Source organism: Trichosurus vulpecula, chromosome 2 (assembly GCF_011100635.1).
Source record: "Trichosurus vulpecula isolate mTriVul1 chromosome 2, mTriVul1.pri, whole genome shotgun sequence".
Classification (NCBI taxonomy): domain Eukaryota; kingdom Metazoa; phylum Chordata; class Mammalia; order Diprotodontia; family Phalangeridae; genus Trichosurus; species Trichosurus vulpecula.
The window spans coordinates 44,110,461-44,124,991 of NC_050574.1; the positions used below are offsets into that span (position 1 = coordinate 44,110,461).

General features: G+C 37.0%; 1 pseudogene; it reads right to left on the bottom strand.

Moving 5' to 3' along the window:
* Positions 1-453: 453 nt before the first annotated feature.
* On the bottom strand, positions 454-1,476 carry LOC118836414 (annotated as a pseudogene).
* Between the last annotated feature and the right edge of the window lie 13,055 nt (positions 1,477-14,531).

Genomic DNA, 14,531 nt, shown 5'->3' on the forward strand with positions numbered 1-14,531 from the left:
GGGTTGAGAAGTCTGGTAACTGCTGCAGCTCACTGATTCAGGGCACTAGGGCACACTCTGCCCGGCTCCTGGTCTGGTTGTCCGCACTGCTCACGCTGGGCTCTGCTCCGCTCCCAGCTCCGTGCAGGATAGACCTCGCCCAGAGACCATCCAGGCTGTCCTGGAGCCCTGCTTCCCTCTGCTGTTTTGTGGGTTCTGCAGTTCTAGAATTGGTTCAGAGCCATTTTTATAGGTTTTTGGAGGGACTCGGTGGGGAACTCATGCTAAGTCCCTGCTTTCCAGCCGCCATCTTGGCTCCACCCCCCTAAAGTATTTTTCAAACTTTGAAGCTCTATACAAATGCTAGACATGATGACCATAATGATGAATATTGTTACCATTAATGGCCCTTCTAGTTTCTAAGCCATATGATTCTTTGATGTTATTGTTTGCGGACCTGTTCTCATCAGCTTCTTAAAGAAATAGAAATAGAATGGAAATAGAATATTGGGCAGTTGAATATCAAGGAAAAAGAGAGTCTTGAAATCTTTTCTTTTCCCAGAGTGAGTAGAAAAAATGTAGAATTCGGGAATCCTGGATAATAAGCACAAATGGGCTGATGGCTGGGAAACATGCAGCCAAGAAGGCCGATGTGGGAATCAACCACTGATAATATTTATCAAAAAGAAAGAGAAAAAATGACAAAATAGAATTGACTGAGTAGAAAGAGACATAGGTGCTCACCAACACCAAGATGGTGTGGGTGGCTTTAATCTCAGGGGACCTTCTTGATAATTGACTGGAGCTGTGAATATGCTGGACTTGTTGATGGTGTCTTTGCAGGAGAAGCACCAAGTAGCCACTGGCCATGACAATAAATCCTACACATAGCAAATCAGGAATACAGTACACAATTACAAATATTGAGACTTTGAATGACGCTGGAGCAAAATCTGAACAGAATCCTATATTCCATATCCTTGTGTTGTTACTTGTCTCTGTAAACTTCTGCATATTGACAAGCATAAAGCTATTTATCACTATGTATAGGATCCAGAAGGAAAGGCAGAAGGGGACAATATAATCTGAGGCTTGAGTTTTGAGTTTTGACCATATGGAAAAGGTAACAGGACTGATGGTGATAATCTGAAAACCACTCAGAAGACAAGTGATGGCAAGAGAAACATTACGGACCACTCGGTGGAGGAAAAGAATCAGTCTACACCCAACACGATCCAGGAAATTTTTCAGCCCCAAACCAACCATTGTCTGAGGGATGCCTTTGGAAATAAGCACCATAGAGTTGGCCAAGGCCAAGTGGAAAAAAATGCAGTCTATGGGCCTCAGCCTATTCCCATTTAGGAAACCAATGGTATAATGGCAAAGGAGAAAGAAGTTACCCAGTACACCTGCTCCTGTCTGGATGAAGATGACAATACCTAGAACTAAGTCAAGAAAAATAATTTTCTCAATGACTCAAGAAGAACTGTTTTCAGAGACAGGGAAGGAAGGGAGGAAAGGAGGGAGGGAGGGAGGAAAGAAGGAACAAAGGAATGGTTTTCCAACATTATTCCTGGAGACAATTTTCTATTAAGAAATTAAGACTGGTCATGCTCAACCTGATTGTATTTCCTGAATTTTCCTTTGGTAGTGAGCAGAGAGTAGATATCTAAATATTAAAAAGCAATGTTTTTGAGACACCACAATTTACCCAGGCTATCAGGAGATGTTTTTCAGTCATTAATAGTGATCAGTGAGGTTGAGAAAATGGATGTTCAATTTCAATACAAAAGTCCAGAATGGAAAAACAGTTATTGCAATCCAGTATTGAAACAGGCTAAAATTCAACAAAATGAAAATGGACAGATCTGAATAAATTATTAAAGAAACTAGGTCTAACATCTACATAGAAAAAAAACTTAAAGGAAGGAAAATATATTATTTAAATAAAGATGAAAGAAAATATGCATTATTCATGTGCTGGGACAAAAGTATGTAGATTTGTTGAGAAATAGCCAAATAATACACTATACTTAAAATCATAAGGCAAGAACCAAATAGTTGTTCTTAGCATGATAAAAGTTAATCCAAGTTGAAACTTTAAAAATATACTACACAAAGCTTTAGTAAAAGATGAATTATAAAAGAATATCAGATTATATCAGACATTAGAAACAGGAATACCATATACAAAGATCTCTTCAATTTTGCTTATATGAAAAATTGGGTAAATTTTAATTTAATTAATAACTGCAAATGAAATAAATGAAATTCCATGATAATAACAAGAATTTTAATAATGAGTATGCTGTTAAGTATTAAGCAAACAGAATGAGGCACCTACAGTAAAGTAGCATAGAGAAAAATAACCAAGACAAAAATGGAAATTAAACAATAAATGATAATAAAACAATTTAAATAAAAGCATCATCTGATTAAGAAAACAAGATTAAATGAAAGGTAATTACCAAATATATTTTTCTAAGAAAAGAAAAGGAAACTTGAATGTTGAAATTTTGAAGGGAGCAAGGGGAGATTAAAAGAAACTTAAAATGAAAATTTATATATATAAATATATATAAATTAAATATAATATATTAATATATTATATTATTATATATTATATATTATATTATATATATTATATATTATAATATATTAATATAATATATAAATTAAATATAAATCAGTCTGAGAGTTTTAGAAATTCTTAATTAATATGGCAAGTAGATGCCATAAGCAGGCTGATTATAGAGCTTGTCTGAATTAATGAGGGTCCTAGATTAATTTATAAATTGAAAGCAGTAGCATTCAAAATATTATTAGGCTACTTGATAAATAAAGCCATATCAAAATTCATATAAAAACAATGCCCAAAAGGATCAAGAAAATGTAAGGAAATGGAATTTGAGAGGCAGTATTTGTTTACCAAGCCTGGAAAGGTGAATATGTATTAAAACTATCTAGGTAGCTGTGTGGTATCATGGATAGAATGATGGCCTAGGTATCAGGAACAGATACATTAAAGTGGGACCTCTGCCATAAGGCAGCTTTGTGGCCCTGAGCAAATCACTCACCCTCTCACCATCAAAGACACTTCTTTGAGACTTGAAGGCTCAGGAAAGGTACTGATCTGGAATCATAAGGTGAGTTCCTCATTGGGAGTTTCTTGCATGACAGAAATCTTAGACAGAGACAAATGCTCATCATGATTATTGCTGTTACAGTCATTGGTGGTGACTGTATTTTTGCTGTTGCTGCTATTCATGTTAATAGAAAAACAAGAAAAATACATAAGTCAAAAATGGGACTGAAAAGATTTTATGTGGAAGTATTGATTCATTATTTAAAGGCAAAGAGGTATACGATGAAAAAGAAAGCAAGTGCATTCAATTACAAAAACACGTGAGGAATCAGTGGAGGAAATTTGTTTTCTTATTGAGTAGCACCTGTAGAAAGAGTGCTATAGATGAAGTCAGAATAAATTGGGTTCCCATCCTTGTGGTGCAACCTACTATTACCAATATGACATCGAAAAGATCATTCTAGGCTCAATTTCCTCATATATTATCCACATAAGAGATGCTCTATAAATGGTTTTCCCCTTCATCATTAAAATGAGGAGGTTGGAGTAAATTATATCAAAACTACCTTCTGTATACAAATCCATTGATCCTATAAAATCGATGGACAAAAGAAAAATGAAAATATGCAGAAAGGATTTTCCCCATTATTTCCTAATAAAAATTGTTATTAACTATTCCAAGTAGAGTGTATGTTTCTTGAAAGCGGGCATTGTATTTCTATCTTTTTCTCACCATAAACTAGAGCAAACAAATCATTCTTAAATCTCCCATTTGCAAAGACAGATTGGGTGCCTGGAGAATGACTTTCCCAGTTACCTAAGGATAACTCAGAGAGGTTGGAGTTTTCTAGTACACTCATGAGTCGCCACCTGTTGTGGTATCTATAATAAGCCAACCAGGCTTGCTCAATTATCTTTTAGAAAACGGATTTCCTAAAGAGGTGTAACAAGAAAGAATAGCAAAACTTCTGGGAGCCAAGATTGTGGAGTAAGCAGTAAATTGCTGTAGCTCTCCCATATTCACCTCCAAAAAAAAAGAAGCAACCATAAAATAGCACCCCAGAACAGATCCTGGAACAGTGGAGTGAGCAGAAAAACCTGGAGACCAGGAGACTTGGAGGATCAGCAAGAAAGGTCCCTTTCATGCAGATAAAAGGGGAGCACATTCCAGGACAGGAAGCATCCCAGCAAGCCAGCAGCAAGCCTCATGTCAGCAAACCAGTGGGAGATCCTGAGACCCAGTATGGTGAAGCAGGCATATGCCAACACCAGGACCCCTGCATGCCTTAGCATACCTGGGGAACCGGTAGACTCCAGCTTTGAGAACCACCATGTGCTTTGGTGCAGCCCTGCTGTGGCTGGACCTCTGAATGCTTCAGTGTTGCCCCAGGTGGGTGTCCTATGACAACTGAACATCCATGTGCTTTGGTCTAGCTCCAGCTGGTGGGCATCCCTCGCAGCCAGACCTCCACCTGCTTCAGTGAGACTCTGGGTGGTCAGGTGTCTTCCAGTGGCAGGGCCTCCATGTGCTTCAACAAAGCCTAGGGCAAACAGGCATACTCCAGGGGCCAGACCTCCATGTGCTTCAGTGTAGCCCCAGGGAAATGTAGAAAAGCCCCACCAGGCTTCCACACACACCAGCTGCCACCACTAGTACCCTAACTCAGCACTAGGCAACCTGCTAGACTCCTATGTCCTCCAGCAGCACCAGCCAACCCCCACCCCACATCCGCAGCACAGCACCATACATGAGGGTCCTCTCTGATCCTAAGGGCAACATCAGTACAGCACCAGGTAAACATCCAGGACCTGCAGCCACAAGCACAAGAAGCCAGAGACAGTGCCCCTTCCACCCTGCAAGCAGACCTCAAATTTAAAAGAAAGGGAAAAGGCCAAAAAGGGGGGATGAGCAGACAACAACAAAAAAAAGAATGTGAACATAAGAAGATTTTATGGTGACAAACTCAGAAGAGGACAACAATGCCAAAACACCTATGAGCAAAATCCCAAAGAAAAGTTGGATGTCATCTCAGCCTCGGAAAGAATTTATAGAAGAGCTCAAAAAGAAGCTTACAAATCATATTAGAGAGGTAGAAGTAAAAAGGGAAAAGAAATGAGAGGAATGCAAGAGAATTATGAAAAAGACTTAACAGCTTGGAAATCTGCTTAAAAAGCAGAATTGGCCAAAGAGAAAAGGAGATACAAAAATCCGCTGAAGAAAACAACTCCTTAAAGAGTACAACTGGCCAAATGGAAAAGAGAGTACAAACGCTAATTGAGGAAAACAACACCTTAAAAGTTAGAACTGGGCAAGTGGAAGCTAATGACTCTATGAGGCATCGTGAATCAAACAATTTTAAAAGAATAAGAAAGTGAAAGAAAATGTAAAATACCTCATGGGAAAAACAGGTGACCTGGAAAATAGATCCAGGAGAGACAATACCAGAATCAGAGAGGACTGGGACAGAATCTTTCAAGAAATTATCAAGGAAAATTAACCTGATGTCCTGGAACCAGAGGGCAAAATAGGCATTGAAAGAATCCACCAATCACATCAGGAAAGAGATCCTCAAATTAAAAACCCTAAGGAATATTATATCTAAATTTCAGAACTATCAGGTCAAAGAAAAAATACTGCAAGTGGCCAGAAAGAAACAATTCAATTATCAGGGAGTCACAATCAGGATCACACAGGACTTGGCAGCTGCAACATTAAAGATCAGAGTTCATAGAATATGAAATTCTGGAGGGCAAAGGAACTAGGGCTATAACCAGAATGACTTACCAGGCAAAATTAAGAATAATGCATCAAGGGAAAAATGGTGATTCAACAAAATAGAAGGAATTCAACCTTTCATAAGGAGAAGGCCAAAACTAAACCAAAATTTTGACCTCCAATATTAAGACCCAAGAGAAGAAATGAGGTAAAAAAATTAAAACAGAAGAGATTCAATAAAGCTAAGCTGTTTACATCCCTTCATGGGAAGATGATATTTGTAAGTCTTAAAAGTTGTATCACTAGTAGTACAGATAGAAAGAATAAACATAGACAGAGGGTATGGGTATAAGGTAGAGTTGAGGGACTGACATAAAAAATAAGGAATGAAAAACAGGAGAAAAATGGTTGCAAAAGGAATGAAGAGGTAAAATGGAGTAAATTATCTCACATGAAGAGGCAAGAAGGATCTAATACAATGGAGGGGAAGATGGGGACAGGTGATGGACATTGCTTGAACCTTACTCTCATCGGTAGTTTCTCAGAGAGGGAATAATATACACAATTAGATGAATATAGAAATATATCTTACCCAACAGGAAAGTAGTAGGGGAGGATTAAACAAAGGTGGAGGTGGGGACTGATAGAAGGGAGGGCAGATCAGAAGCGAAATGTTGGTGATGTGGGAAAGGGTGAAAGGAGAGAGATAACGAAACACATGGAAGAATAAGATAGAGGGAAACACAAAAGTAGTAATCATAACAGCAAATGTGAATGGGATGAACTCTCCCATAAAACAGTAGTGGACAGCAGAGTGGATCAAAAACATAATAGCATATGCATAAACTATATCAAAATGCCTTCTCTTTTCAGATGAGGGGAGGGGAAGGTGGGAGGGGAAAATATTTAAACTCAAAACCTTGCAATAGTGAATGCTAAAAATTTTCTTGATTTGTAATTGTGGGGAAAAAAATAAAATACTAATTAAAAAAGAAATGATGAGCAGGATGCTCTCAGAAAAACATGGAAAGACTTACATGAACTGGTGCAAAGTGAAATAAGCAGAACCAGGAGAATATTACACACAGTAACTGCAATATTGTTTTATGATTTGCTATTAGCAACTTAGCCATTCTCAGCAATGCAATGATCCAAGACAATTCTGAAAGACTTATGATGAAAGGTGCTGTCCATCTCCAGAGAAAGAACTGATAGAGCCTGAATGCAGATCAAAGATACCTTTTCTTTACTTTACTGTTCTTGAGGACTTTTGTCTGTGTTTTTTCCAACAAAATGACTTACATGGAAATGTGTTTTGTACAACTACACATATATAATGTAACATATTTCAAATTGCTTGCTTTCTCAATGAGGGAGGAGAAGGACAGAGAAAATTTGGAACTCAAACTTTGAAAAAATAAAGTTAAAATCATTTTTACATGTAATTGAGGGAAAATAAACTGTAAAATAAGCAACAAAAAAAGAAGCAAGAGAAATCATATTATACTGGTAGCTTTCTAGAGGTACTACTGCCCTTAATGACTCTGCTAATAACTCCAGTTTTAGGTGGAAACTCTGAAGGTTCTGATGGATCTTCAATTAATTTGATCACTGTCTTATTGGACCTAAATTCACCTAAATTCAGTAAAGAGCAAACATAAGACAAAAAGAAGTATTACGTGCACACAAAACACATGTCGACTTGATGGGACAAGGGCAGCTGCCCAATATTCCCATTCAGAAACTCACAACAGGGCATCTTCACTCACTGTTAAGAAATGATGTCCCCATTTGGCTTCAACATTGCTTGAGTCATTAGTCCTGCCGATTTCTTAACCAATTAGGAGAATTTTTACCACTAGCACAGTACCCTCAGCTACACAATGTCAAGAAATAAGCTCCCCAAAATTCAACTTAATGGAATGAGAACAGGCAGGCGGTTTCAGTGCAGTCTTTCTATAAACACCAGGAAGGGAAGATGTGAGTATTTTCTAAGGCTGAGGTTACATTGACTAGTATTGTTATTACAATTTAAAATTTTTATTGGATCATATATAGTGGGGAAAATAGGATAGCTTAGAACTTAAAAAAAATTGCTCTGTGTGTCCTAGCTACAATATACTCTATACGATGAGAAAGATAGAAAGAACGAGAGCAAGAGAGAGAGAGAAGGAAGGAAGGAAGGAAGGAAGGAAGGAAGGAAGGAAGGAAGGAAGGAAGAAAAGAGAGGAAAGAAAGAAAGGAAGGAAGAAAGAAAGAAGAAGGAAGGTGGGAAGGGAGAGGGAAGAGGGGAAATGGGGAAAGGGGGAAGGGGAGGAAGGTAGGGAAGGAAGGAAGGAAGGAAGGAAATTTTCTAACATTCCTGGGGACCATTTCCTATTGAGAAATTGAGACTTGTGATGCTCAACCTGAGCATGTACTTCCTGAATTTTCCTTTGGTAGTTAGCAGAAGGAAGATATCTAAGTACTAAAAAATAATACACTACAATTTACCCAGGCCACCAGGAGACTTTTTTTCAGTCCACTGACAATAATCAATGAGGCTAGGAAACTGAATACTAAATTTTAATCCAAAAGTCCAGAATGGAAAGACAGTTAAGACACTATCATATTAAAATAGGCTAAAATTCAACAAAAAGAAAATGAAAAATGAAAGAGCTGAACAGATAATTAAAGAAACTAGATCTAAATACATATATGAAGAAAATGTAATGTAAAGAAAATATATTACTTAAGTATACATGGAGGAAAAGATACATTAATTATCTGCTAGAGCAGAAGTATGTAGACATATTTAGAAACAGGAATCGTATGCTATATTTAAGACCTTATTGCAAGAAATAAAGAATGGTTCTAACGATAACAAAATAATTCAAAGAAACTTTTAAAATGTACTCTATAAATGCCTAAGTAAAAGATGACATAAAAAATAAGATTACATAAGACATCAGCAACACAAATACCAAATACAAAAATCGCTAGAATGGTGTGAACATGGAAGAGTGAGTAAAATTTATCGCAGTGAAAACTCATGAAAATAGTAAGAAATTTAATGATGACGATTTTGTTAAATATTAAAGAAACAGAATGATGTATAGACAGAAAATAAGACAGAAAAAACAACCAAGAAAACAATAGAAATTAAGACATTATAGGATAATAAAGCAATTTAAAGAAAAGCAAGAGCTAATTAAGGAAAGAACAACATAAAATAAAAGTTAATTATCAAAAATAGTTTTCTTTAAAAAAGTGAAATGACCAAATTTTGAAAGTAGAAAGGGTAATTTAGAAGAAGATTAAAATAAAAATTATCCAATATGTATTCCATGATATTGGGCAATTTAAATGTATTTGATAGTTTTAGAGTTTCAAAATAGCAAAATTAACATTATAAGAAGTAGTTGATGTCAGTAGGCTGATCATCGAACTTGCCTAGATTAATGAGTTTCATAGATTAATTTATAGATTGAAAACAATAACATTCAAAATTCATTGGACTACTTGTTAAACTAAATAAAGCCATATCAAAATCCCTATAGAAACAACAGACAAGAGTATCAAGAAAATATAGGGAAAATGGAACTTGAGAAGCAGTATTTGCTTTACCAAACCTGTAAAAGTGTAACATGACAATATGCATTAAAATAATTGAGGCAGCAGTGGGGTGCCATGGACAGAGTGACTGGCTCGGTATCGGGGACAGACACATTCAAGTGCAACCTCTGACACATAGTGGCTTTGTGACTCTGGGCAAGTCCCTCCCCTCTCAGCATCCCAGCTACCTCTTTTAGACTCAAAGCATGTCATGGTATCACTTACCTGATGTCATGGTCCTCTTTAAGAATGAGAATAAACAACAACAACAAAAAAAAAACAAAGGCAGAAAAGGTCCTGATCTGTGGTGGATGGCAAGTTGTTGTTTTTTTCCTTTGGGTCTGTGTTTTCTTTCACAACATGACCAATATATTAATATGCATTACGTGACTGAACATATATAAACTATAATAAATTGTCGACTGTCTCAGGGAGGTAAGGGAAGAATAGAGAGACTTTGGAACTCAATTTTTAAAAAATTAATGTTAAAAATTATCTTTACATGTGAGTGGGGAAAATAAAATATTATATAAAAATAACAACAAAAGGATATTGACATTCATGTCCATACATGTATTTGGGGGAGTTTGGGTTAAATATTGTCTTCGTTGGAAAAAAAAGTAGTAACTAAAACAATCCAAATCATACAAGTACCTTTCTAGAGGCACTACTGCCTCTAGGGACTCTGCTAATGGCACTAGTTTCTGATGGATCTGAAGTTTCTGATGGATCTTCCATTTACCTGATCATTGCCTACTTGGACCTAAGTTGACTGAAGTTCAGTAAAGAGTAAATACAAGATCAATAGAAGTAATATACGCTCACAGAACACATGTTGATGTGATGGGACAAGAGCAGCTGCCTGATCTTCATATTCAGTAACTCACAGAAAAGGTGCTTCACTCACTGCTATAAAAAAATGTCCCAGTTGTGTGCAAACCCTGTTTTGATCCCACAGTTCTTGAGTCTTTAATCCTGCTAATTCCTTAACCATTTAAGAGACTTTTGCCCACTAGTACAGTACCCTCAGCTACACAATGCTTAGAAATAAGCTCCGCAGTTTCATTTATTGGAATAAGACCAAGCTTTGGACGTCAGTGCATTCTTTCTATAACCCACATGCAGGGAACATGTGAAGGTTCTCTAAACTAGGGCTTCATTAGCTAGTCTTGTCATGATAACTAAAGATTTCTATTAAATTGTATATGGTAGTTAAATAGGATGGCTTAGAGCTAAAAAAAAAAAAAGGTTTTGGTCTGTTCATCATATGTGCTATAAGCTATATTTGGTCAATGATTTTCACATTTTTATTAATTAGAATAATATAGTTTTTAATTTCAGAGAGGGAAACATTTTTTGCTATCAGATATAGCTGAAGAGATAGAAAGCAGGAGATTTAAGCTGAAAAAGTTAGATTGTGTAAATATACTAATACTTATATAAGTATTGATATGAGTGAACTATTAGAGAGAAGAAACAAGAAAGAGGAAGTGAGGAAAACATAGAAAGAGGGATAGGAAGAGAGAATGATCTAGATATAGATTTGCATATAGATTACACTTTTAGGAAGGAGAACTGCTGAATTAAAAAAAATACACTAAGATATTTTAGTTTAGGAAAAACATTCGAAACAGATGCAGAATTATAATTTGAAAATTCACATTGAACAGATAAAATGAGTCAAAATAGAATCACTATAGTTTATAATGTTATAAATTTCTGCAAAAGGAGAAAGAGGATCCATCTGTCACTCTCTTTCTCTCTGACTCTGTCTGCCCCTGTCTGTCTCTCTGTGTTTGTGTGTCTCAGTCTCTTTTTCTCTGTGTCTCTGTCTCTCTTTCTGCCTGTCTCTCTCTGTCTCTGTCTCTTTGTCTGTCTCTGTTTCTCTGTCTGTCTCTGTCTCTATCTCTTTGTCCCTGTCTCTCTCTCTCCCTCCCTCCCTCTCTCTCTCCCTCTCTCTCTCCCTCCCTCTCTCTCTCCCTCTCTCTCTACTTCTCTCTCTCCCTCTCTCTCTCTCTCCCTCTCTCTCTTCCTCTCCCTCTCCCTCTCTCTCTCTCTCTCTCTCTCTCTCTCTCTCTCTCTCTCTCTCTCTCTCTCTCTCTCTCTCTCTCTCTCTCTCTCTCTCTCTCTCTCTCTCTCTCTCTCTCTCTCTCTCTCCACCATAGACAGAATTAGGAATAGAGATACAATTATATCATAACAAATCTTTGAATCTTTCATCTGAACAGTTCTCATTCTTTTCACCCTTTGCATTTGGATGATCAGATTACTAGTAAAGGACGCCTGTCAAAATTATCAATTCACAATACAAACAGAAGTTGCTGACAGTATTTAATCTAGGTGAAATAAAGACAAATAATAAAAAAACACAGTCATCTCTTTTACAACTCACTATAAACTCATGGCAGAAAAAACTCTTATTATGGTCTTAAATTCCCATGCCCAGGGGAAATATGATCATTTAGGCAAAAAATGAAGCAAATCATAAACAGAAAACAAGCAAAAACAAAGAGATAACAGTGAACAGGGAGACAAGTCAAATAAAAGATCTCCACAAATGAATAATCCATCTCTTTGGATGCCCATCTTCATTTTTAAAAATCCTGTAACTAGCTCAATTTACCCAATTCAAATGACTCTACATATTTCTATTGCCAAATGAAATCATCCATGGTATTCCTAAACCGCATATAACAGAAACAAAAAATAAAAAAATTATAGATAATCCTGATTGATCCATCCAGTCTGGCCAGAAAATGTTTCACCATTAATTCCAACATGCTCCCAGGGGTGGGCTTGCTCTATTGATTACTCATGGCCTAGTTTTTCCTCAGACTAACCCAGAGTCTTCCCCTAAAAAGGTCATCTTAACATTAGTCTAGTGAGTCTGTCCTTGATATTGACTGGAGCCACCATGACAGGGGCACTTGAAAGGAGCATAATAATAAGTTCCAAAAGAAAACCTATCCCCACATTTTCTCTAGGAAACCTGGAAGACATTCTTCCAATAAAAAAAAATCATCATTCATACTCATCAACTCAAGAAGATTTCTATAATTTCTCTTATTCATTTTGATGTCATTTTAGTTTTCAAAATTTGCAGAGGAATCATGCAAGCAAATAGATTTTAAAAGTGAAAATAATACTACTCCAGAGGACAAAAAGGCTTGAACAGGGAAGTCTGGCAGGGATAAGAAACCTTACCTAGATGGTTCCCCTCTGATGTACTGGTTTCATTTTCATCCATAGGTGGCCTCAGAGGAATAGCAGTCATCTCATTCTTAAATTGTTGGGGAAATATTAATCTTGGTTCCAGGAGAAAGTAGGGGCAATCTTATCACCCAGTGGATCTGTTAACTAGAAATTAATCATTCAGAGACTAGCTGAAAAAGGAAAGGACAAGATTATTTGTTTAAAAATACCATCAGTGCCACTCACTGGAAAGTGAATGTCCAATTCAAGAATTTGTTTTTCTTTAGTTAGAAATTTGGCCCCAATACATAGCCCTTTCTTGAAAGGTTGCGTATCCAACAAGCAACATTCTACATAGCATACAGTCTAATAGCAATAGCCAAAGAGAAGGGATATAATAAATGAGATTTTCTTATGCTAAAATCATTACTAAAATTTTGCTTTAATTACAAGAACTGCATCATGACAATATTACTAGAGATTGCTTTTGATCTTGATTTTATTTCTTGTAATTTCCTATAGATCAGTCAAAAAGCGTGTGTTATTATCTAGGTGGGATGAGATGGGCCAGGTGCCTTAGGCAAGCTGCCAGTGATCTGGACTGCTGAAATATATGGGAAAATACACACTGGGTTGCTCTCAAAGACATGGTCTTTTCCTTTTAAGGGCCCAGGTCCCATCACCCCATCAACTTGAAGGCATGAGAAATGATAAATAACAACCAATAATTTGGGGAGAAATTCAGAGCTCTCTCCTCCTAAAGTCCTTTAAAAGTCCAGTTTTTCAGAAGGACATTACTGATACTGAGATTTCACTAAATCTCCTCAATCTTGGTCAGACCCCACCCAATCTTAACAGAAATTTAATCTAAAGTGGAGAAGTCCATTGTGTTCTACTCTGAGTGGGGTATACATTCCTTGAATTAATAGCCTAAAGTTATGGGTGTTCGGGTATGGAGACATTTTCTCTATCCTAGAGATAATCAGCCCTTCATTTTTAAATAGCCTACCTCCAATCACTTGAACTAATTAGATATGATTGTTGTTTGCTGGAACACCTACTGTTTGGAAGGATATATAAACTGAATCTGTAGCCATGATTGCCTTTGGTCTAAGAGCAACAGCCAAATAATCATGCTTTTACTAGTAATCTCTTGGCCTTATTAATAAAATGATTAAATTACCCAGAAACTATGTCTCTTGAACATTTTCAAATGTCACAAGAGGTAGGGAAAACAACAGAGGAAAGGAGAACATCAGCAGGAGAGAGACAAAAATCTTAGAGGTTCCTCAAAGCAATAAATATGAGAGAGAGGCAATGGATGTCAGAGCATCTCAGAGGAGAGGGAAAACTTCAAAGACAAAAGGAGAGAGGAAGAGGAAGGAAGGCGAGATGAGGAGCAGGGAATGGAGGTTAGAAGAAAATCAAAAGCTTCAGTCTGCCAGGAAAGACATAATAGTCAGAATGCAAAGAAGATAGGAACAGAGACTTTATAATCTTTTACAAGCCAAAAAGTCCAGAGAAGTGATGTCAGGAGAGTGGAGTTTCAGAGAATGCCCCTGACAACGTGTGTTGAATAACAGAGCTCTCAAGCCAGGGACAACAGTTAAGGGATGTTGAAAAATCACCTATGAGAGGTGAGGAGGTCATGGAGGAGGAGAGAGAATCTCAAGACAGGGATGCGCTAAGATACCAAGGAAAAATTCCAAGGGTTCTTCCACACTCTTTTCAAGGTCCCTTTCTTGTTCCCAGGCAGACAGGGCCTGAACAACCCTCTAACTCTCTAATTGTCTTCTGGAAGATTTTTATTATTATCATTTTTAAGCCCCTACATGTAAAACTGAGATATAGGAAGTTACTTACCTGACTGTTCTCTGCTTCTAGGTTGGAGGAAAGGGCTGCAGCAAACAGAACATGTCCCTCTGTGTGTGCATGTGTGATGGCACAGGCAGATCCTAGTTATAA